The sequence below is a fragment of the Cupressus sempervirens genome, chromosome 9, assembly GCF_028749045.1.
Source record: "Cupressus sempervirens isolate cs-2001-9-10 chromosome 9, ASM2874904v1, whole genome shotgun sequence".
Taxonomy (NCBI): Eukaryota; Viridiplantae; Streptophyta; class Pinopsida; order Cupressales; family Cupressaceae; genus Cupressus; species Cupressus sempervirens.
In genome coordinates, this window is record NC_143126.1 from 687,506,870 (window position 1) to 687,533,859 (window position 26,990).

Here is a 26,990-nt window from a genome sequence, read left to right on the forward strand (position 1 = left end):
TCTCTATGCATCCTATCCTATGCTCTTTCCATATTCCCTTCTCTTTCTAGCCTTCTCTCTCACTCTACATCATATCCCCTACTCTCTCCCCATCCTCTACTCTCTTTCACTCTCTACCCTCTCTTCCTCTCTACCTCTCTCATCCCCTCTCTCCTTATCCATCCTCTCTATTGAAATTGAAGGCTTAAATAGTGTGTACACACTATAGTGAGTATGCACTATTTAAGCCTTGAATTTTAAAAAGGTTTAAATAGCATGCACACACTATAGCGTGTATGTGCTATTTAAATCTTGAATTTAACAATGCTTTAAATAACACACACACACTATAGCATGTATGTGCTATTGTGCACATGCACTATCTAAAGAATTGGATACCACCAAGACCAAGACTTGGATTTGTCTTGGGGATCCAACCCAAAGGTTTGGAGGCTCTAAACTAGTATGAGACGTACATTTTGCAGCAAGTATACAAAAAATGCTTGATTTTTGTGTGTGTGCTCTCCTTCAAGTTTCTCTGTGGTTGAGAATCAATAAAATTAGGTTACACAATATTATAGATCTTTGTGTTAGCTGTATAACCATCTAATTTATTTCAAATTCATATTATTTCAAGCCTTTCAACTATAATTTATTTTGAATGCATGTACATTTTCTCCCAAAAACCAACATGTACTAATTGGGGTGTAGATTTTATCTCATTTATCAAATTTTGCACAAGTTAGTTTTTTAGAAACTAGACGACCATTCTACACACTTTGAAAAAAAGAAGTTTTTATTTTGGATTAGTTTTTAGTAATTTCTAAGGGGAGCACACATATATTTCACATTTTTGAGATGTGTCCACTTCCAAAATTCATTAAAAAAAATACACATTATAAAATTACTTGAAAATTTTGAGATAAGCTACACGATGTTAGGTAACTTTTGATTAGAGCGATTAAATAATTTCAAAATAAAAGTTAAATTTTAGGGGGGGCACACTTTGCACTATGTTATATTTTTTCTAAAAAAATAATACCACTTTTTGTTGCCCCCTTTTTTGAGGCCTAAAACTAAACCATTTTGAAAAAAATTAGTAGTTTAGAAACTAGATTCAAAAGACTATTACTTTTTCTTTTTGTCATATCTTTAAATTTTAAGCGTAACTATCTTCAAATTCTTATCGAAATTCATAAATCGTTGATTTCAAAAAAAAGAGTGATCACTTACAACCCCTTTTGGTACCGCAACTTTGTGCACTTACCCATGTATATATACAAACACATATACATATATATGTATATACATACATAAATATATAGTATATATGTGTATGTATATACATATATATAATATATATGTGTGTGTATGTATATATAGATATATACATGTATACATATGTGTGTGTGTGTGTATGTATATGTACACACACACACACACACACACACACACACACACACACACACACACATATACATATACATATACGTATACATATACATATACATATAGCATCTTTAATAATTATCGTTAGTTATTGAAATAAATTAGATTAACTTGAATAAACTAGATAAGATCAAATGAATCGTTCTAACACTTAGTAAACTAAACTCTACACCTAATAATCTAAATTGGAAATACAAATAAAAAATGTATTTGTGTATTGACAAAAGGGAGAGGCAAAGAGAGAGATAACATAGATCCCAAGACACACACACACACACACACACACACATGTATGTATATACATATGTACATATATATATATATGTGTGTGTGTGTGTGTGTCTTGGGATCCATGCTATCTCTCTCTTTCCCTCCCCCTTTTGTCAATACACAAATACACTTTTTATTTGTATTTTCAATTTAGATGACTAGGTGTAGGGTTTAGTTTGCTAATTGTTAGAACTATTCATTTGATCTTATCTAGTTTATTGAAGTTAATCTAATTTATTTCAATAACTAACTATAATTATTAAAGATGCTATATTTTTTTATACCATGTTTCACTATGTTCTCTACCTGTTAATTTTATTTTGTGGATGGAATAGTTCACGTATAAAAAAAATTATGTACTATATTGTATTTAACTAAAAATAAACTTTTATTTAGTAATCATCAATTTAACTAAAATACTAGTTCTTTTATTTTCTAATGAGCCCGACTAAAAAAATTAAGTTTTATTTACTAATATTGAGTCTAACTTAAAAAATTATTTTTTATTTACTAATATTGAGTACAAATTTAATGAATGACTATCATATCTAATTAATTTAATTATTAATTTTGGGGAATGCCCCTTTTATATATGCACTTTGTAAAGGACTTAGGTCCTGGGCAAGACTGAAGGTTTTCTTATCCGTTCTTTCCTACCAGCGCTCGTTTGAACATAGACATTTGTAATATTCTCTTTATTAATATAATATATAAGGCTTTGGTTGTTTACCAATAAAAAAAATGAAAAATAAAAAATTATTAATTTAAAAACTTGAATTTTGAAGTTGTTATGTTAATTTAATTTATTTCAAAGTTTTTAAAGTAATTTTAATTATTAAACTTATTTTAACAATATATTTTATTGAGTAATTTGAATTTATAAGATATTTCTACAAACATACTTTTCTACAATTGATATATATATATATATATATATATATATATATATTCAAGAAGCCTTATAAATAAAGACATCACATTTCTTTAAAGAAAAAAATATCTTAAAAGATATCCAAGTATTCATTAAAGAATAATCTTCATTGTGTTTAAATGAAGTAATTACAACTGTTCAAATTCCCTACTGATAAATATCCCCAATGTTGAAATCTCCCACTATTCATTTCTAGACTCTTGCTTCAAAAATCCTTAAAAGTTATTTATGATATTCTAACGCTTAATTCAACACCTTCCCAACCATTTATTTCATAAATCCAAAAAATTGATTAAACATTAATAATCAGATGAATTGTTCAAAACTACATATATCATATCAACTATATGACTACATATATCCATAGTGTACGAATTATAAATAAATCATTTTTATCTTTTCTATAGAACATGACAAGCATTACCCCCTAGTTACCATTACTACTATCATATATGATTTGATAATTCACCTTGATTACTTGTTCAGAGTGTTTTACCTGTTGAATTAGCAATCCCAAAATTGCTTACCATAATGTGACATATTTAGACAGTCTATGAGATGTCATTATCTAGGGTATTTAATAGAATTAATTAGAAAAATATGCCCTATCAACCACAATATTTCTATTTTTTTAGAGCCAAGAGGAAGGTTCGAGCATTGCAATTTATGCTATGAAAATGTACGGAGGCAGAATCTGTGTTGTAATATTTTAGATGAAAATATTTTATAGTATTTTACATATATGTCACAAAATAAACAAAGCTAATAAAGCAATTAGAATCTCTTTGGTTATTCAATGATTACAAGCATGGAAGCATGATTTAAATATAATAATAATAATACAAAACCACCCATTAAAATTGGAGTTCTTAATTAGTTAGATGCATGAAGTAAGTGAAATATTTAAATGTCATCACTCTTATTACCAAATTGAAACTTAACACTCAACAAATTAGTAAATCAGTGTTGAACTAAAGTTTAATTGGAAGTAGTTGGAATTAACAACACAATATATTCTGGCAATAGACCCAAGGATGGAATTCCAACATCTCCATATCAAAGTGATGTGAACAGACAATGTTTGGCGAACTACCCCCTTGAGAACGTGCTGGTTACATATCTGGTCAAGCAAAAAATACCATTTTGACGACATATCAAATCTCATCAAATTCCAACTTTCATTAATTGTAACCCAAATTTTATTTAGTGCAGAACCAACCGTGAAATAAAGTGACAGGGCAACAATTCTATCTAATGATTCTTTTAACAAATCAAAGCAAGTGATAAAAACAAGAGACCAAGAAGACCATACATTATCCAACTCCCATATTCCCACCAATGTCATCCAATCCTTGACCTCCTTCTTTAATATCCCCATGAAAAGAATCTTCCTAGCACATGAATTTAATGTAGACAAAAAAGTGTGGAAAACATACAACAATCCATTTAAGGAAGAAGTCCCAAAATCTCTCTAAACATAAACTCTCTGGAGGCAATGTCATAGCAAGCAAGATGAGTACCATAGAGTCACAATATAGACGTTGTTATTGTGTACCACCCTCATCCCGTGGAAGTGGGTAAAGTAAAAGACATTCGTCAAAGGAACGCTCCTCCACTTATCCATAAGTGAATTGTAAATGAGGGAACACAAATGTGAGGAGTCGATTTGAATATGGAAGCCAAAGTAGACAATGTTGATGTGGTTGGAGTGGGCAATGAGTTCCATTACCCTTCCATCCCAGTGGTGTGCAAGAGGAGGTAACACCCTTTCTTGCATTGTCATAGGGTTAACTATGATCATATTTTTACGCCATAAATTATATTCCAATTGAAGAAGATGTAAAGCCCTACTGTTGTTGTACAAATATTTTTGAAATTAAAAGCGACCAAAAACAAGGGGGTTGACCCCCTTGTTGTTGTTGTACACATGTTAACATAACCATGTAATTTGTATTTTTATCTCACTACCAATAACTTTGATAACCTTACAAGCATTGGTTCGTTTCGCTATGGGAATAGAAATATAAGAATAGGAATTGTTATTCTAGAAAAGAAAATAGGGGTACATATTCCTATTCTTTATTTGGTTCAAGTGGAATTTGATGGGGAATTCATGGACCCAAAAATTTATGTTTTCTAAAATAAATAAAATTGGAATAAGAATACATATTTTGATGATTTTGTTTTTGAATTTGATTGTGTATGCTTTTTTGACATCTACATTGATGTCAAAACAACATACACAATCAAATCCAGAAGCAAAATCATTAGAAATGGATTGTGGAAATATGATATTATTAGTACTTATTCCAATTTCACCTATTTAGGTGGAATTGTAAATGCTCATTTTTGGATCAAAATTGAAATACTTATCCTATATTATTTCCTATTCCAATTTTGATTTGGTGCATCCAAATAGAAAATTCAAAATTTTAAGAATTTACATATCCCTATTCCACTCGTATTCCCACTACCAAAACAGAATCATAGATAACTTGCAACCCTTGTTTTCTCTTATCTATACAGCATGGAGAACTTGCTAAGATAGTGTTACGAACACTTTTCCGCCATTATTGATGAGTAACTGTTTAAATCTATCATTATGGCCCAGCAACATTTTCCCCTCAAGCAGCTTTCATAGCTCAGTTGGTTAGAGCACCCGTTTAGTAAGCGGGAGGTCATGAGTTCAACTCTCATTGAAAGCACAACGTTTATTTTCACTCTCACTCGTTCCATTTTCGCATTGTTTTGTCAATTCCAAAGATGGCCAGTCCTGTAAACTCCTCTTTTGGACGGGAAATTTGCGACAATTTAGGCCAGAATTGTACAAAAAATACAAGGCGAACAAAGCTTACGGCTTGATATTGAAATTGATATTGATATCCCGTGAACTATGCTTGCAAGAACGGTACTTTTGTTTTTCCTTAGGGCTCGCAATAGCTAGGGTCGACAAAATATGGCCATATCTGCTCTGGTACAGTTTGCGAACAGCTAGGGTTTAAAAAATAAAATTGGACATATCTAATCCAGTACTTCTACTTGTGCGGCTAAAAAGCAAAGTCTTATCAACCGCTAACAATCCCCTGCAATGCGCAGAGCGTTTCCGATGATTTAACAGGATAATAAGTACAGGAAACGTGCACAATCTCGAAATACATGTTTCGTTCTTTACCTTATGAATTCACCGGGGCTACCATCGAACAATTTGCCTTAAAATTCGTTCACTTTCTGCAGACGGGACGTCGTATCACACATTTTAGAATTATTCGATCGGTCAAAGCTCATTCATTTTGTCTGAGGCGTCATTAAGATTTTCATAGACGCCATTGTTAATCGGTTTATAGGAACTGAAAGGGTAAGCCAGGCAGTAGGATCGACTGCCTGTGTATGCCCCATCCTCATGCCTCCGATGCATGGCATCTTGGCTGCTGCGGGCGTCGTGCAGGAATCTATCAGAAAAATGCCCGGATTTGGGGATCCGTTCCTCAATATTCCCACGCATGTTCCAATGTGATTAATCAATCAATCAAGCCCAACAACAGGAGTGAACAGATAAATCAGTTTGGGCTTGCCAGAAGTACGGTTAATGTCTTCTTTCAAACTAAACTAATGTAGCTAAAAATCATCAAATTTTATCATTGTGAGGTTAATTTTTTTCTATTGGAAAGAATTGAATAGCTTCCAGACTACTGTTGTATGGATTTACTAATAAATGTTTGAATATTTTTGGAGTTTGGATTTTTTATTTTCTATTTTTCGAAAGATTTAATTTTTATTAAGATGGTTGATTCTTTCACATGGTAGATATAAGGTATATTTAATTGTTTAATTAATTTGGAGGTGGATGATTATAGGGAATTAAAGGGAAGAATGTATGATTTGTTGGCCATCATCAAAATCAAAAGTAATTCATCCGTTCAAACTAATTCATCAAAAAAAAAATATATATATATATATATATATATATACATACATATATATATATATATATATATATATATATATATATATATATATATATATATTTTGGAGATAATTGACTTATATGATTTAAAATGTTGATATATAGTTATTAATAATCAATTTGTATTCTTAAATTTTGATTGTAAAATTCTTATACATTTTATAAACTAAATACACATTTTAAAAAAAATGTCTTTTATGATTTATTTTGAACAATTTTACTTTAGATCAAAGATTTATTGACTCTTGGATCACAAAGTGAGATCTCAAATGTTGATGCAAAAAATCGTGACACAATTGAATCTAGAGACATTCTAAGATTATCTATAGATTATGAAAATATGTTTTCTCTTAATAATCGAAAAACATTCAAATGAAAGAATGCCAAATAAATATGTTTGTTTAGATAACTAAAAATTACTACATTTTTTACTAGAAAAAATATCTAATTATTAGACTATGGTTAGAAAAAGGTATTTGTCTACCACTAGTCAGCTTAACTTGTTGATTATTAATTATGTTTAAACAAATCGTAAATAATAATAATATTATATATTGTTATTAATTATTAAGTTAAAGTAGATTCAACCCAAGACAGATGATGCTAATGCTAAGATTGAAGCAATCAGGTTCAATTATCCTCCAATTATATTTAATACATAGCTTTTAAAACTATACATTTCATTAAATGTAAACATATATAATTTTAGTTTACTAATTGATTTTGTTTGAATGATACTTATTAATGCTTCTAATATAACATGTAGATTATCATTCAATTGTTGAGTACTTCTAAGTACATCTTCTATATTATGAGTAATGAATGAGGGTTTTCTTTCTAGTTCTTTCCCTCAGGAACTCTTTTTGAACTAGTTTATTTAGTATAATATTTTAAGATAATTTGATTTTGTTAATATTTTATGATATTCAAATGATCCCTCGTCGGTCTCCTATTTGACATTAATAAAATTATCTTATCTTCTCTTATATTATCTTATCATGTTACTATCACTTTTAGGGAACATTAATAATACTTTGAGTCATGTTGATGAGTGTTTTATGACCACACCAAGTCATAATAAAGCACCAAATATATTGTATCCTCTCTTGAACAAAGATGCCACTTATACTAAGATTGCACATACCAAACATATGTTCTCACAAGTGAAACTTTTAATTTTACACGGATCAATCCTTTACCAAATCTATGGATATTCTTAAGAATGGTGTAGATAGGTCCTACATAAACTCTTAAACATTAGTTATAAGTTCATTCATGAATCAAAAGTGAATTGGTATATAATTGCTTTGATCATACCCTAACCAATACATCTAAAATTGAAAGCGTGCTCAAAAGAAAGAAAATTATATTTTATCTAGACTAATATGAAATAGAACTTGAAATTATCTAAATAAAAGATGTGCTCACATTGAGAATGAATCACTATACTATGAAACTTAATAGGGTTTTGTTAATTGTTTTGGAGTCTATTACAATAATTTCTTAATTTAAAATGCATTTCTAAAAGGTGCTTGAATTTTTTGTTCAGTTAATACAAATGAACTTGAAATAAGATATGTTTTTATTAAGCTACGATCCCCTATTATTCAAAAACTAGATCTTATTTGGGGTTGGATTCTATGCTTACTAGAGAAATTACTAAAACAAAACTTTGTAATACAATGAATTATCAAAAGCTTTCTTTTGAAGCATGTAATCTCATTGGTCAAAATCCTCAATTTTCATCAAGAATAGGTTTACAAATTCTCCTTAATAACAAACAAGATCTGAAGTACGCTCATTTTAGCGATACTACTCAAAATGTGATACTACTTGACATGTGATATTTACACCATTGAAGGCACAAAGATTTAAAAAATCATAAAATACATCTAAATTAATTAATTAACAAGATTATTTATTGTTTATTTTAGCATCTTATTATCACGTCAATCTTAAATTTGTTATGGTTGAAAGTTGTTTTTAAAATTTATTTTATTTGAGTATTTGATTTAACTTCAATTCAATTTCAATCAAAGAGTAAATAATGTATATCATATAAATTTATTATTTTCATTCTAATTTCAATTAAGTGGTTAAATATATTTCCATGAATAATATTTTGTTTTAATCTTTTTTAAAAAGGCATTATATATTTATTATTTTTTAATCTATCTGTTACATTCATAAATAACTAAAATTATATAAGCAATTTATTATCTATTTTTAATTTTGTAAAACTATTTTTGAACATTCATTAAATAAAATAATAATATTTATATTATTAAATAATAGATATATATTTGAATAGTTATATATTTATTCGATCATATATACTTATTCAAATATTGATCTTTATTTATTAGATTAAAGTGTTTTTAATTTAAATGATTTCTGAAGAACAATCATGTAATAATATTTAATACAAATACCACTTTGCTTTAAAAAAAACAATTTTATATGTTTGTATGACATTATATTTATTTGAACATGAAGGAATCGTGGATTAGAAGAATCCCCTATAATCATCCACCTCCAAATTAACTAAACAATTAAATATACCTTATATCTACCGTGTGAAAGAATCAACAATCTTAATAAAAATTAAATCCTCCAAAAAATAAAAAATAAAAAATTCTAACTCCAAAAATATTCAAACATTTATACGTAAATCCATACAATAGTAGTCTGGAAGCTATTTGATTCTTTCCAATAAAAAATAGATTAACCTCACAATGATAACATTTGATGATTTTTTGCTACATCAGTTTAGGCACCGGCTATATTTGCACTGTTCGCCGTTTACGTTAACACTTCCGTTCCATCTGTTCTGTCCTCCTCCTGTCTCATCTGACATCCCTTCTATTCCATCCTAGCTAGGTTATGTTTAATCTTCTTTGTTTTTTAATTCTTGAGCCAAGCCCTTTTTAGCTCTATTTCTCTATTTTTATGCAAGTTCACTCGGGTTCAAAGCTATTGCGGCAATCAATATTCAATTTTTGTTTGTCTTGGCTGATAATTTTATTAAATCTACTTGGATTCGTTCCTGATCGAGTCATTTTTAGGATTGTGTGGAGCTTGATTACTACATTTCGCAATTTTCAGTCTACTCACATTTTTAGCTCTACTCACCATTTTTCAAAAAAATTTAATGTATCATACATTGTTCATATAAGATTTTTATATTTATTTATTTTTTAGTAAATTATATTATGTATTTAATATATATATATATATATATATTCTATTTAATTATATTTATTATTATTTATTTAATATCATTTGTAATTCACTATTTTTTATATATTAATAATATAATGTCCTAAGGAAAGAGTTTACAACACAATAGTAAATTGTGAGCTTCTTGTCAAAAAGATCTTAGGTTTGACCCTACACAAACTTAATAAATAATAACAATTAATGGCATAGCTTCAACAATATAATGTTCTCTATAATTATTTATTAAAAATATAGTTTTATTTCATATAGTATTTCATTTTCATAATTCTATACTAAAAGTTTATACTTTTATTTTGAACTTGGATTAATGTCACCATTGTAAAAAAATTTATATTATTATATACATCATTACTATCAACATTAATACATAGTCCTTCTTATATTTATACTTATATCTTTTTTTATATTTTTTACTTATTTATATCTTTATATAATATGAATTTTGAATAATTTATGGTTGCTTTCAATGTTATATGCTTTGAATAAATTAATAATATTTATTCATATATCTTATTAATAATATGTATCTAATTTAAATAACTTTTTAATTTACAATGTGATTTATAAATGAAATTTCTAATTAACATTTCTACTTTCAATTTTATACACTCTGTTTTTAATAAAATAATAGACATAGGATTATTGTCAAATAATAAGACCTTATTGTTTATAAGAAATTAATGGAGATAATTTTTTAAATTATTTATACATGTTAGATTATTATAATTATTTATATTAGCTTACTATAGAATTTGATGTCAATTGTATACTTAATGTATGAATAGAAAAAAAATCACCTATTTTTTATGATTTCTTAAGTTAAATAAAATTTATATTTTTTAATTAATAATAAATACATTTTCTAGTTAACATTTTGGTTTCAATTGCATACACTATTTTTTATAAAAAATTAAAGACAAAGAGAAAAATGTATTGAAGACTTAGAATAAGTTTGGTTGAAAAAAATTAGTCTCTAATTCTATTTTTTTTATTAATGATGAATAATTAGCATTTTTAATTTCCTTCCAATAATAATAGTCATAATTATATAATAATTTTAAAAAATACTAATAATTTAATTTATTTATTTTTACTATAATGTAAAAAGTGATTTTATCTCTCATTCAGTTTTTATCATTACAAAATTAGAAATGCTAATTAATATATTTTTGGCATATGCTTTGCTTTATTTGAAAAATCTAATTTTAAAATTTACATCTAATCAATATAGTTTAATTTTACTAAAAGTAAAAATAATAGAAATAATCGTAATATTCTAACATTTAATTTTTCAATAAATAATAATAAAATAATTTGTAAATATTAATAAAATATTATTATCTCTATTATTAACTCTTAAAATATAATACTTATTAAAAATAACAAGCTTATCTAGTATTCCATGCAAACTAAAAGTTTTGTTACCAAATGCATAGAAACATTAATTTGATCTCTAACCTAGTAAAATCTATAATAAATAAAATAAAAGCATTATATTACAAAGATGCATATATTGACACTAATAATATACTAAAATTATATATTTTCACCAAAATTACTTTATAAATTGAAAAAAGTCTTATAAAACAAATCAAAGAAAAAAATCAAATTTAAAAAAAAAAAAAAAAACATATTAGAAAAAAACATAATTAGCAACCAACTTCAAAATAAACTCTACAACAATTTGAAAATAGAATTTATGCAGCGTCTTGTTAAAACTGACTAATTTCTTCTCAATACATAAACTATTAAATAGCTAGAATTCTTCAAGATGGTAAAAGAAAGTTCCATTGATAGTTGGGACGACAACAGCTGAAAAGATAAGAAATCAAAAACATAATATCCATTCATTTAATTTAGACAAACCAAGACTGTGCTATGTAACTATAACTGTAAATAAATTAAATAAATTAGCTTATTATGTGGGAAATACATAATTATAGAGAAATAGAGCTAAAAAGGGCTTGGCTCAAGAATAAAAAAACAAAGAAGATTAAACATCAAATCAATCTAGGTTAGGTAGCTAGGATAGAACAGGAAGGATGTCAGATGAGACAAGAGGAGGACGGAATAGACAGAAGGAAAGTGTTAATGTAAACGGCGGATGGTGTAGATAAATTGCATTGTAGCCGGTGCCCATCAGTTTAGTTTGAAAAATTAATCGTACTTCTGGCAAGGCCTGCAAACTGATTTATCTGTTCACTCCTGTTGTTGGGTTTGATTGATTGATTAATCACATTAGAACATGCGTGTGAATATTTGAGAAGAAAAAATCCCCAAATCTGGCCATTTTTTTGACAGATTCCTGCACGACGCCCGTAGGAGCCAAGATGCCATGCATAGGAGGCATGAGGATGGGGCATACCCAGGCAGTCGATCCTACTTCTTGGGTAGTCGTTGCCAACGACTATTCAGGGAGTTATTTTGACTCCCCAAATGATAAACTATTTTGTTTGCATCTAGGCATTCATCTACCAAGTGGGCAACGTCAGGGCAAACAAAATAGTTTCCCCTTTAGCCGTTTCCCCCTGGATGCCTATCACTCGCCGCGCGCTGCCATACTTTCCTCATGACTCCTGTTCCAACACTCATCCACAGTCAGAGCTATCCAATTGAAATGTAATTTTTTCCATCTTACGTTTTCTATGCATTCGTATGTATGTGTATTTGATGCTTTTATGTTATATTATTGTCATAGTAGATCAGAGTATAGGTCAAGTTCATAAGTGTATTTTTTAACAAGTGTTTAGCTTCAATTTTTTAAATTTAAAGAATTAGATTATAGTTTATTTTATTAGATTGTTCTAGAAAATTATTTGCATTTTTGTGTACATGCAACAATAAGCTGATAGAAATATATCCATGTCACACCTTAAAAATTGTTTAATAGTAAATAGACTATTATTAAGATAAACATAAAATTATATGACTTGTTATTAATAACTATTTTCTACTAAGAATAATATTTTATTTTATTTTTTTCGCATAAATGTTTAACTAAAATAGTAATAAAATTATTAACATTTTAAAAAATAAGGTAGACTTCAATAAAGCTTATATAAATATGTTGGTTGTAATTTAAGAATTGAAATAGGATCATCTAAAAAGAAAACATTCATTTGTTGTATATTACTTATTATATACATTTTTAAAAAATATATTTTTATTCGAATTAGAGGTTTAGTAAATGTATTAGAAATAATAAATCAGTTTTTATTTATTTAAGTTTTTTTTTTATAATCAATTCTTTATCCAATCTTATCTTCTATTAAAGTTCTACTAAAGTTTTGGTAATAAGTTCGATTAGTTTTTTAGGAAATAAATATGTATAAAATGTGTTGTTAAATTTTTTTATAATAGAAGAAAAATAATATATGCATATAATGTATAATTTAATTTAGATAGAAATTTAATTTATATTAAATTTTAATTTATGAATATTTTAAATCAATTTTCCTTACCTCATCAATTAATTTATTTATATTGTTTACTTTCGAAAATAATCTAAATAATAATGTGAATAATTATATATGTTCCCTAACAAAATAATTTTTTATATTTTTGCACTATTCTTAAACTTGGATCTCAAATGGTTATGTTAATATAAAATTGTGATACATGTTTTCAAATAGACCACCCTTCAAATAGAACACAATATAACTTACATAGATATGTTGGCTATAATTTAAGAGTTGAATTTTCAATCATCTAAGAAGGAAACCTTCATTTACTTATTATATTTATTTTTTAAAATTTATTTTTATCTTAATTAGAGGTTCGGTATTAGAAATGAAAAATAAGATTAGAAAAAAAGTATAATTAGTAAGTATTTTTTATATATTAAATTTTTTTTTATTCTATGTTCTACTAAAGTTTTGGTAATAAATTCTATTATTTTTTTGGAAATAAATATGGATGTAATGTTTTGTTAAAATTTTGTATAATAGAAGAAAAATAAGCATATTTAATATATTTTAATTTAGATAGAAATTTTATTTATAATAAATTTTAATTATGAAAAGTAATATTTCTTTTCTCCTCAATTAATTCATTTAAATTGTTCCCTTTATAAACTAATCAAAACAATAAGGAGAATAAATATATAGGTTCTCATATCAAAATATTTTTTATATTTTCTAATTATCTTAAAATAATTCCCATTAAAATAGTTTATGTCTTTGCAATATTTATTTGTCTAATTTCTATGGTAAAAGTTAAATTGAGAAAAAAATTGTAAAATACTTACAACAAATGTCAAACCTAACTCTTGGTGAAAGCACAATTTTTTGAAGGAAACAATTTATTTTTTATAAATAAAAGCTAATTAAAATCCATGAAACTAGGAGAAAAAAAGAAATTGGAAACAAAATTAGAAATATAGAGTATAGTGACAAAATTAGAAATATAGAGTATAATGTGACATTTAAAAAGTGGAAATAAAATAGTAAGTTTTATTATGAGAAAACATATTAGAAAAATTATAAAAAATGAGAAGGGCTGACAATTTTCAAGGCAAAAATTTACAAAAATTGGGAGCAAAGCTCCCACATATAAGCCTATCAACTTAATAAACTAAAAATTTTAAAAATTTTAAGTAAGAAAATTGATTAAATCATATTCAAAAATAATAAATATAATCTATAAATAATTTATATTTAGACTTTTATTATTATTAATGTTTTAATTTATATTCATTTTAATAAACTATTAACATTTTGGAACATATATTACATGTATTAATTTTAATAACATTGTTTATTTTTCAAATAATACATAGTAATGTTTTGTTGATAAGCTATTATATATTTTTAAGTTATTTGTTTTTAGATTTTATTTTACATTTTACATCATATTTTCTAATCTATCATGAAGGTAATCTATCATAAGGTCATCTATCCATTTTTCATGCTACTATAATTATTATATTATGATTTTAAAATATGTTTTATATGAAAATTTAATAATTTAACCTACAAATGTTTACAAAAAGAGGGGTAAAAATTTATTAAGACAGAAAAGAATACAACAAGGAGAGCTCAACAAGGAGCTCGATCCTAAGCAACAAGATCATCAAATTCTTGCACCATTTAACCTACAAATGCTGTTTTAAAGATTAGTTTGAATTTTCTTCTTCCACATTTTTAAATGGAAACATGAACATTGTATTTTATTCTTTAAAAAATACTCAAACAATAATTAATCATTAATTTTAAATTTCGAAACCTTTAACCCTTCAAATCTTTAAATTTGAGTTATTATTATTATTATTATTATTTTATGAAAAGTTATGTGCCCACATAGTATTTGGTGAACTCACCAAAATCTTTAGAGAGCACAATATAAAAGACATTTATGTTTTTAACATATGACACACTGTCTTATATGAAATGATTGTAATTTTTTGAAAACCCTTCATATAATTTTTTTGGATTAGCCATATTTGAATTAGAATTAAAGATGTGGAACTGGTAAATAAATAATGAAGAAATATAGTGAGACTATAACAAAAATCAAGATAGATTATCATAAATGAACATAGTGAAATACTTAATAGTATTCTTTTTTAATATACTTAATAGTAAAATACTTAATATTATAATTAATTTTAATTTTACACATCAGTTTTAAATGTTACATTATTTTCAATATTTATATCATTTTTTAATTTTTAGAATCATTGTTAGCTATTGTTTTTGTATTTTAACTCATAAAAACTAAAAATTGTAAATTAAATTAAAAAGATTTCAACACAACTAATTTAAATTATTCTTAGTATTTGGATTTTGAAACAACTCTACTTATAAAAACTAAGATATAGTTATACAATTTTAGTTATATTTAAGTTACATTATAAGTTTAATCTATAAATAATTTCCTAAATTACATTGTAAGTTTAATCAATAAATTCTTCACTTGGTTTTCATAAATCATTTTGAATTTTATAATTTTTATTTGCACAATTTTTCCTTCTTTGTCAATAGTTTAATTTATATATTGTAGATATGATTTAATTTTAATATATATATCTTATTTTAAAATTTTCATATATTCAATTTTATTATATGTTATTAATTTAATTATAGACGGTATCGACCAAAAAAATTTAAGTACAAATGTTAATTTGTGATGATTAAAAAAAAATCGTCCCACTTAATTACTTATCAATGTATAAAACTTTAATCAAGTTTCTAAAATAAATAAATAATGAAAATAATGTAATCTATAAATATCAAATTTTAATATTTATTTAATCATCAAGAATAGTTTGATAGAATTTTTATTAATTTATTTGAGATCTTTTTTAAATTTAATATAATGTTCTTAAATTTTTGTTACAATCATTATAGTTAATTTAATCTAAAAGTCAAAATATAATATAAATATTTAAAATATTATTACATTTTAAAAAATATTTCTAAAATCATATTGCTTTTTTTTAAAAAAATACAATTAAATAAAAAAACAAAGTTATATTTCTAGATATTATTAATCTATAAATTTTTAAAATTTGATAATTATCTTAGTAAAATGACATTTAATATTTTACAAACAATTTATTTATTAAATATGTGTACTAAAAAAACATTTAACTCTTTTAAACTCTTTGAAAAAATACATTCTTTTAAAACTCTGAATACTCTGCACGGGCAACAATACACAATGCAATTTGAAACTACACGACACCTAAAAGACTAATAGAAAACTAATAGGGCATGGGAGCATAGAGGGCATGAGTCGGGGGTATGGCCATGATAGGGGAGGGGGCATCCGAGCAATTGAATGAACTACCTGGATAGCCATTGCCCAATTTTTTGGATGCCCGACGAATTGTCCATTAGTACAAAAAAAGATTTAGCATTATGCATGCATACCATCCATTTTTGACATAACAAACTGAGTAAATGGATAAAACTTTGCCACAAAAAGCATACCTGATTTTATCCTATACAATTAGATTGATGGAAATTCATCGCACACAAATTGCATTATTTAGTTTTAAAAGCCAATCCTTCCTTTATAATTATATTATTATTAAAAAATTCAATTACTATTATTTTATCTTATTATTATTTTCTCAATTTAAAATTATTATCCTAAATTGTGTGTTTCAACATTGAAGGAGTGTTCTTCTCCATTATTTCGTACCAATGCTTATTTGAATGGAGAATTCTGTATGATTTTCAAAAACTATTAATATAATTGGCTTCAACATTTTACTGATTAAATTTAAAAAAAAAAAACCATTGAAGGAGTGGCTTATCATATGAAGATTTTATTGTTCCTTCGATGCACGAAACTACACAACATCGTGAGATCACAATAAGGAGTCCCTTCGCTTAAAGTAGTCATGCGATCCTATGCAAGCAGGAAAATGCACCACAATTTTTGGCCTACAAATGTCAAATGAGAAAAAATATATTCATTTGATATTTGACTCATTTGATGTAGCTCCTTCGACACATGAAACTGCACAACATCGTGATATTGCAATAAGGAGTCCCTTCGCTTCAAATAGTTATGCAATCCTATGCAGGCACGAGAATGCACACCATTTTTGACCTACAAATGTCGAATGAGAAGAAAGATATTCATTTGATATTTGACTCATTCTATGTAGCTCATTATATGCACGAAACTGCACAACATCACAAGATCGCAACAAGGAGTCCCTTCGCTTCAAATAGTCCTATGATGCTACAAAAACATGAAAATGCACCACAATTTTCAACATGCAAATGTTGAATGAGTAGAAAGACATTCATTCAATATTTGACTCATTTAATGTATCTTGTTTGACGCAAGAAGCTGCACAACATCGCAAGATCGATTGTTAGCAATCATTTATGGTCATTACTCACCTGCTCCATGAAAAATATATTCAAATAAATGATCGTTGTACGTCCTGACGAAAAACATGTACACACCATCAATCACTTTATCTCATTATTTGTAATAGTGATCTATTACATTTTTCACTTTTATTGCCATAGAAACAACGATAACCCTAACGCTTGTCACCATATCCATTTTCTTGTAAAAGAGATCTACAATCAAAATTGCCTTATCGTTATAATCTATAGCGATCCTTCTTATAGCCATACTACTTTGTCGTCATAACACATAGTGATATACGTCGCTTCATCGCTCATCACTATGTTATGTTTACACCAAACGCGACACACAATCCTTTTGACCTATCACTATAATATATAACGACCTATACTACTTTGTCGTCATAACACATAGTGATAATCGTGTCTTCATCACTTATCGTTATGTCATGTTTACTCCAAATGCGACACGTGATCCTTTTAACCCATCGCTATATTATATAGCGACCTATACTGCTTTGTCATCATAACACAACAATACAGGTGTCTTCATCGCTTATTGTTATGTCATGTTTACTCCAAACGTGACGTATGATCCTTTTGACCCATCGCTATATTATATAGCAACCTTTAGAGAGATCATACTGCCATCGTCATAAGTTACGACGATCATATATTTTCTATTGCTGATCACCACAACACAATCCTTCCCTTTTTGATCATCAAAAAACTTATCGTTGAGACATATAGCGATATAGTATCTTTTTCACTCATTTCCAAGATGACTATATTTCATTTCCTCTTGCCGATAATTGCTAGGTGTTATAGCGATATATCTTCCTTATCACTCATCACTATGTCAATTTTATGCTTTCTCTGCATAGCAATAAAAGAGATCAGTACATGTCATAGCAATATAACACCCAAGTTTTCTTATGACCATGATGTCATTGCTATAGTGTATATCGATTCATGAAGCTTTCTCGCTATAGCTATAGCGATATATGAGAAAAGTATAAGGAAATGGTTACGATGACAAAACCTTTTGAGGGTTCACACGAGATGTATATAATAGATTAACATGACATACGAAACTGCACAACATCGTGAGATCACAACAAGGAGTTCCTTCTCTTCAAACAATCCTACGATCCTGTGTAGGCATAGAAATGCACCACAATTTTTTGACCTACGAATGTTGAATGAGAAGAAAGATATTTATTCAATATTTGACTCATTTGATGTAGCTCCTTCGACACACAAAACTGCACAACATCACCCGATTGCAATAAGGAGCCCCTTCGTTTCAAACATTCCTATGATTCTGCACAAGCACGAAAATGCACCATAGTTTTTGACTTGCAAATGTTGAATGAGCAAAAAGATATTCATTCGATATTTGACTCATTCAATGTATCTCCTTTGATGCACAAAATTGCACAACATTGTCATTTCATTTAACCATTAATGAGAGTAATTTCGCATAGGTGCATCAGAAACCTCAATCGATAGAAATTTTGTTTCTTCGTTTGATGTTTCATATACTACTATAGTTACAACAATTAGGCTTCATGAGTTGGGATACACTATAGCGATTGCAATATGGTCAGAAGAGATTTTGGGTACTATATTGCTATAGAATATAGTGAACTCTTCTATCACTATACAGACAAGGCCTAATCTTGACATAGCGATGAGTGATGAGGAAAGTATATCACTATGACATATAGTGATCTCTTTTATCACTATGCAAAGAAATTGCAAAAACAATATAGTGATGAGCGATAAAGGAGGCTTATTGTTATAATATATAATGATCATCGACAAACAAAAAACATATTATCATTACAACAATGAGTGATAGAGATGTATCGCTATAAATCACGGTGATGAGTGTTTTCGGTGATTGAAAAGGAGGAAAGTATATCCCTATGACATATAGCGATCCCTTTTATCGCTATGCGAAGAAACTGCAAAATAATATAGTGATGATCGATAAAGGAGGCTTATCACTATAACATATAGCAATCATCAGCAAATAAAAAACAAATATAATCATTACAGCAATGAGCGATAGAGATGTTGTATCACTATAAGTCATGGCAATGAGTGTTTTTGGTGATCACAACAAGGAGTCCCTTCACTTCAAATAGCCTTGCAATCCTACGGAGGCACGAAAATGCACCACAGATTTTTACCTGCAAATGTTGAATGAGAAGAAAGATATTCATTCAATATTTGACTTTCTATGTAGCTCCTTCGACGCATGGAACTACACAATATCGTGAGATCGCAATAAGGAGTCCCTTCACTTCATACAATCCTACGATCCTACATAGACACAAAAATGCACCACAATGTTCAACCTGCGAATGTCGAATGAGCATAAAGATATTCATTCAATATTTGACTCATTCCATGTAGCTCCTTCGAAGCACGAAACTACACAACATTGTGAGATGACAACAAGGAGTTTCTTTGCTTCAAACAGTCTCACAATCCTGCGTAGGCATAAAAATGCACCATAGTTTTTGACCTGTGAATGCCAAATGAGTAGAAAGATATTCATTCGATATTTGACTCATTCGATGTATCTCCTTCGATGCATAAAACCACACAACATTTTTGTGCACCCAAGGATGCTTGAAACTACACAATTGTATTTGGCCAAGAATAGTAGAATTTATCACATGAAAGATGTCCCTCATCGGTTATTTGTAATGGTATTTTTTTAAATACATATTTTTACTTTTATAATATAGTTACTTTATCTAATAAAATAGTTAGAAGTGGTAATAAATTAATTTAGAAAATATAATTATTTAATAAAATATGAAACGAAAATATTCTTATTGTATTGTTTAATCTAGAATATAATTTCATAATTTTCATATTAAAAAGCATATTTGCCTATTTTCTAAGCCAGTGAATTTATTTTTATTGCATAATTAGAAGGAACAAAAAAATAATTTTCAAAGTATAATTGTTAAATATAATAGAAAAAAATGTTATCATATTTCATATTTTATTTGCACACAATAGTAGGAATAGGAAGAAAATAATTTAAATTAATTTCATATTAAATAAAAAAGTTGGATGTTATAATAAAATAAGTTTATCTTGAAAATGTGTTTTTCTTTTCTAAAATAATTTAAGAAAGTGATAATAAAATAATTTTCTATGAGAATGCACATTTTTTAATGTAATATGTAAAAAGAGTAATTTTTAGCATTGGACCAATTGAGAACATGAGTTGATTAAATTCATCAAATTCCATTAGAAGGATAAATTTGTTGAAAGTTATTTTCAAGGTTAAGAAAATAACTTATCTAATTTATTTGACAAATTTCAAATTGATGAAAAAATGGTATATAGAATTTAAAAACTTGAAGCTGGATACTACAACTATCCTAACCATAATTTTAAAACCCTAATCTTAAACCTAATCAGGTATACTAAATTTACAATCCTGAATTTCAAACTCAATCATAATCCTAAAATAGAAAACCCTAATCTTAAATACCAAACCCCAAATCCTAAATCCTAAACTAAAGGATTATGGTAAATCCCAATCCTAAATGTTAAACCCTACTATTAAGTACTAATATAATTTGTTGATCTAAAATATAATGTTTCTCTTTCAAAATAAAGAATTTCAATAGATAAAAAAATGATTTAAAAATAAAACCAATTATATAAGAATAGAACAAATTCAAAAGACAAAAATAAAAAATAAATTTTTTTCCCATGGTTAGTAAACAAGTTACTAATTATTTTTTCACAATTTTCATGGTATTTTTATGCTCTCTTATCTCTCACCTACAGTCATGATGGATCCATTATTTCATTCATGCAAACTATTCTAAAGAACATATATTAGAAAGAAACAAATATTTAGCAGATTTTTTTCAAAATAAAGTTTTCTTATTGTATTTATATTGATAAATATGAAAAAATAATATTGACACTATCTTAATTTTATAGTAATTGAATTATATAAATTTGAAAAATATATGAATACATTAATTCTCATTCTCCTTTTGTATATTTATACACATTTCTAATTTTTTGTCATCAAATTTTAGAAACATAATAAAACTTAAAACTTAATAGAAAATATAGAAACATCTTTACTTTTAGTTTTTTAAAACAAAACTTCAAAATGATTATAGAAAAAATCACCCAAACAACAATAAATTTAAAAGTTAAAAAACACAAGAAGAAAATAAATTTATTCATATGATTGTTCTAAAGAAACTTATAATAGTTATTTGAAAATAATTTATGAAATAATAAAAAATGAACAATCACATTAAGCATCACACAAATTTCGGTAAACTTAAAATCAATGCTGATTTTCTTTGTTGTAGTAGAATGTATGGCTTAAGTTCCTAAGCTCTAATCCTCATCATATTCCGCTTTATAACTGATCTCTTCACCACACGCTTAACCCCCAAGCCATATATATTCTCCAAGGTAGAGTTTGACTCCATCCATAGTGGCTCCGAAAAGAGCCAATGGTATATAAGAACCTTCACAATGATGGGAAAGTTTGAGCTCCATTTTTGGTGGTCTTCTTGAAAAAAATCCACATTTTGTTAAAATGAGTTGATCTAAAAGAAATTTAAAACTAAACTTTTAAAAGTCTTGCGACAATGTATTACCTGAGATGTGCGGGATTCAATCTGCTGAAAAATAAATCATATGCATGTCATTAAACATGTCAAGGTTGATACATACACACAATACAATAAATAACCTTTGAACATTTTTCTCACTGTCAACTAGTTTTGTTTAGGTTGATTCTCATATTTGGTCTACGAGGAGGAACCTGTAAATGAGACAATGCTAAAAATGATAATGCCTTCTAAGAAACTTGATGCTATAAATTAGAATATCGATATTCAAATATGTCATAACCCACTTAATGAGACACCGAATAATTTAGTATTTAATTATTTCTTAGATTAAAGTAATAAAATATTTTTCCTTAATTAGAAGGGAACAACATATCATAACGAATGGTTATAAGTAATGATGGGAGGTTTTAAAGAAACATTTATAAGCGGAAAGAAACAGTTAGAAAGTTTTGGGGGGAAGATCAATAAAGTTTACTGTTTGGTGTAAGGCGAGGGGCTAGTAATCAATAACAGATACATTTGTGATTTACACATGATTTGTTTATTTTGTTTTGAGAGATCTTCAGTGAGATATGAAATAGAGTAGGCCATCTCCGCTGTTAGGTCATAGGAGGCCAAGCTATTTTCTTTAAACTCCTCTGCATGTTTTCAAATCTTCAGTTGCTTGATTGAGCGTAATTACACGCTAAAATCTCTGCCCGATTTCTTTCGGGAGGTTGCAGATCTGGTAGTTTTTCTACACAGATTGAGGCAGCACGTTGAACCAACCACTCATTTTTGGACAGTATTGAGAAGGATAGCGCATATTAACCATTCCAACAATCTGTAGAACACCATAATAAAATTTTAATGGAGAGACGAGTATAAGCAGGGGGTATTATTCACAATAGAAGGAGGAGACTGGAGAAGGCGACACCAAGCTATAAGGCGACTGGGAAATTGAGAAGGGCAACGAACAAACCTTAGAAGTGGCGTAAACCACCAGGTTCCTCTTGCCTTGATAGTTCACTAAATTTCTATGTTTTGAAAAAGGAATGTGATAACTATTGATATATCTCATCTGAATTACTACTTTTCCATTTCTGTGCAATAGATATAGCAGCTCAATAGCATTAAGATCTATTGAGAAAAACCTATGATGGAGCCTGTTATTGTTAATGTTAGTCTGATTATATACTAAGCCCTGGGATATATGGTTTAAAATAAGTAATCTTAGTGTTGGATGCACCCCCTGGAATATGATTGGAAACTAGCACAACCTCTAAATGAAATCATGTTGAATCTTAACTATGTTTTAAATGTATTCATCTTGTTTGAATTGAAACGGTTTTTTTCACGTTCACTATTGGCTTCTTTTTATTTCTAATAATCTGCCATTCCACAAACTAGGACATTCGACTAAGGTGAGTCCTTGGACATACGTTAATAAGAAAATGTATATTGTTTGTAATATTTACTTCATATGCTAAGAAATTAGCAACTATGGCTGTCAATTCTTGGGTTAGATTGAAATTGTGTAAACATTTAGGAGTGGCATCCAGTAGCATTAACAATCAACAGAATGGGGGAACATAATAGAGACTCAGGTGTCAAAATGAGCATTTTGAACTTAGAAAACCATAACCAGATGATGCTACACATTGTGTTAATTCTATTGAAGTGGACAATTCTATACTCCTTGGAAATTCTAATGAACCAACATGGTTGAATCACCATAGTAGGTGTGCTTACATATTCCACCATCCTTTGTTATACAACTATCTCTTAAAACCCTGTATGCGGATAGCATATTCATTATTCTTTTTTTTAGTATAATGCCCTTACAAGCGGTTAATTCTCATGCTTCAAATTTGTTTTAGAGAACACGTTCTATTACCATTAGACATGCACATTCGGCAGAATCCTAGATCTTTTGAACTAAAAACTAACATTCAATATTTTGGAATTTCATACTACATAAAGTGCAAGTAGATATGAAAGGGTGGTATCTTAGACTTCCTTATTTGCATCAGTATGAACTAGAGGTATCACTCTATGATGGATGATGTGTTGTGATATTTAAACACACTTTTGTGCGAAAACCTATCACAATGTAAGAATTGGACCATTGAGCAGTTGTAGTCTCAGTTGTGCTAGATAAAGATGGTTCCATTGGTGAGCGAATTCTATAGGTGACATTTTAGCAATAGTCTTATTCCATGTATTAGTCACTAACTTACATTTACCATAATTACTTAGATCTTTATGGGAAATACTTGAAACTTAGATTTCATTCAAATCATTGACTCCCTTTAACTGCAAACATAGGAGATTTATTTCACCATTGTCAAGCTATTGTTTATTTAAAAATTTCTCCTTACTCATTAACAGAGTCAAGACAAATTTGCTATGATTGATCATAAAAATCTGAACATTATTGGACATGTGATGTTCTTGACTGCTTGATTGGACTGAATTCAATTTTGTCTTGAAATGTAATAATCATTCTTTTAAATTTGTTTTTTCTTGAGTGGTTAACCTATTGTGGTGTACTCTTGAACCAATACTTTACTTGTTTATTTGTGAATGTTCAGACAGATACTATACCAAATTAGCGAGGTCATCAGAATAAAGACGCATTATCTAATAACTTAATTTTGGGCATATTGTATCCTATTGTATTAAGTTTAAGTTGATGAACAGTAATTGTCTATGACTATATTTTTGGTTAATGCTTAAATGTTGCATACATTTTTACTTGGAATAATGTTGTTAAAAATGGATGAAAGTTCCTAGTGATTAGGAAATTGAAAGTATGCTTCCATCTGATAAACTAGGAAAGAGTGATATGAATCTTTCTTATTATTGTCCTAGAATTTTATGAGAAGCTTGAGATTTATGGTGGGATAATACCCAGAAATTGTCATGCAACTCAAATGTTTCACATTCTATGAATGTTATATTATGATAACTCTTACAAAATGCATATTTTATTGAAAAAAAAACTTATGAAAATGCCTATGTGTAGATAGTGCATATTAAGAATGTGTTCATTGCTTTTCTGATGCACGAGTGCATTATGTTACCATGCGGAATGAATGGAGATTTTATGAAAATGTTGTAAATAATGTATTGCACAATTCCATTACTTCTCTTGGTTTTACTGGGTTAGTCTTCCTCGTTGCCGGGCTAGGTATCTTTCATTTTAGGAAAGATTTCGGGGAAGTTTAACAGCTTCATGGTAGGGTGGTAAAGCACTCCTACAATATTCTTGCCCTTGTGTTCTTAGACAGGTTTTGGAGATCAATTCAACTTGGTTGTCATGGTTAGACTATCTGGTATCCAATATCTAGTAATGGTAATATGGTAGCAAATTTATAATTTCTTTTAAACTTGAGTATATATGAATATGTATCATTTTAGTTAAAGTTAATGATAGTTAATCAACTAATGTTGACTAGTCAAGATTCAAAGGACTTGACTCTCATTGAATTTTATGGAGACTGTTGATATGGCATTGGTTTTGCAAGGGCAATCCTTACAAAATATCTTGAAAAATTCATTTTTCCATGCAAGGCCTCTTTTCCATTAAACTCATGGAAATTCAATTCACCTCATTCAAACCAAATCCAACATATTAGAAAATTCAGAAGAGTAGTTGTTTCCTAAAAGTATTACCACCACATGAAAACGTATTAAAAAATCACTATAAGAAAATGAAAATGGAAAACGAAACTAGAAAATGTAGAAGCAAGGCAGGAGGGACTCAAAAATATTTTTTGAAAACATTTTGGGGGGAGTTTTATAAGAGAGAGTTTTTAAAATTTAAAATATTTGTTGTCATCACCCTTCTCTTGCTATCACCGTTTGCTTTCCTCCATTTCATCTGCTATTGTTAGTGTGTGATATGATGAATGTCATATGTATGTATGGTTTATTATATCTTATGCATCACAACATGCACTTTTTTCTGGAGATTAGCTTGTCCCCAAGTTTTTTGTATCTCGACTCATCAATTGTGGAAATATTACCATTTGTTTTTCTTATGTTAGAATAAAATAAATATCTTTTTTATATTTAGAATAAAATAAAATATCTTTTTTCATGGTGATAAAGAAGAAGATTTAGTAGTTCAGCCTTCTAATTTCCAAAAATATAAAAAATGAATTCCTATTTTTAGGATTGTATAACAACTTTTTTATCATCAACATTTTGGATTATAGTTCATGATCCATCATCAAATGTAAAAGAACCTATAAATATGATTCAGAATGCAAGAGAATGAAGAAGCATGATCACATTGATGGTAAAAAGATGGTAAAAGTAAGATTCCATTGTCATGGAATGTAGAAATCTCATATCACTTAGCATAAAAAAAAAATCTAATATAAAACATGAAAGGGAAAATTATTTAAAAAACATAAATTTCCAACCAACAAAATATTGAGAATATTTTAATTGAATGATAATTTTATTTAATCAAAAAGTTCTTCTTTTTTCCTTTTCTTTTATGTTTTTTCTTTTCCTTTTTCTTGGTTGGGGGAAGCCTATAATTTCTTCATTTTTAGTTTCTTGGAAGACCAATCAAAAGGTTTAATCTAAATGTTGAAGGTGAAAAAAATATCATGCAAATTATTTGAATTAATGTTTTGGATTAGGCTTATTAGATTGTGAGAGCGTGGACAAAGAATCAAGAAATAAATAAT

At 27.8% G+C, this 26,990-nt stretch overlaps 1 non-coding gene across 1 annotated transcript; it reads left to right on the forward strand.

The window, feature by feature from the left end:
* The first annotated feature begins 5,260 nt into the window (after nt 1–5,260).
* On the forward strand, nt 5,261–5,334 carry TRNAT-AGU (transfer RNA threonine (anticodon AGU)). Its single transcript has one exon. It is a non-coding gene; the product is annotated as a tRNA-Thr (tRNA).
* The last annotated feature ends 21,656 nt before the right edge of the window (nt 5,335–26,990 follow it).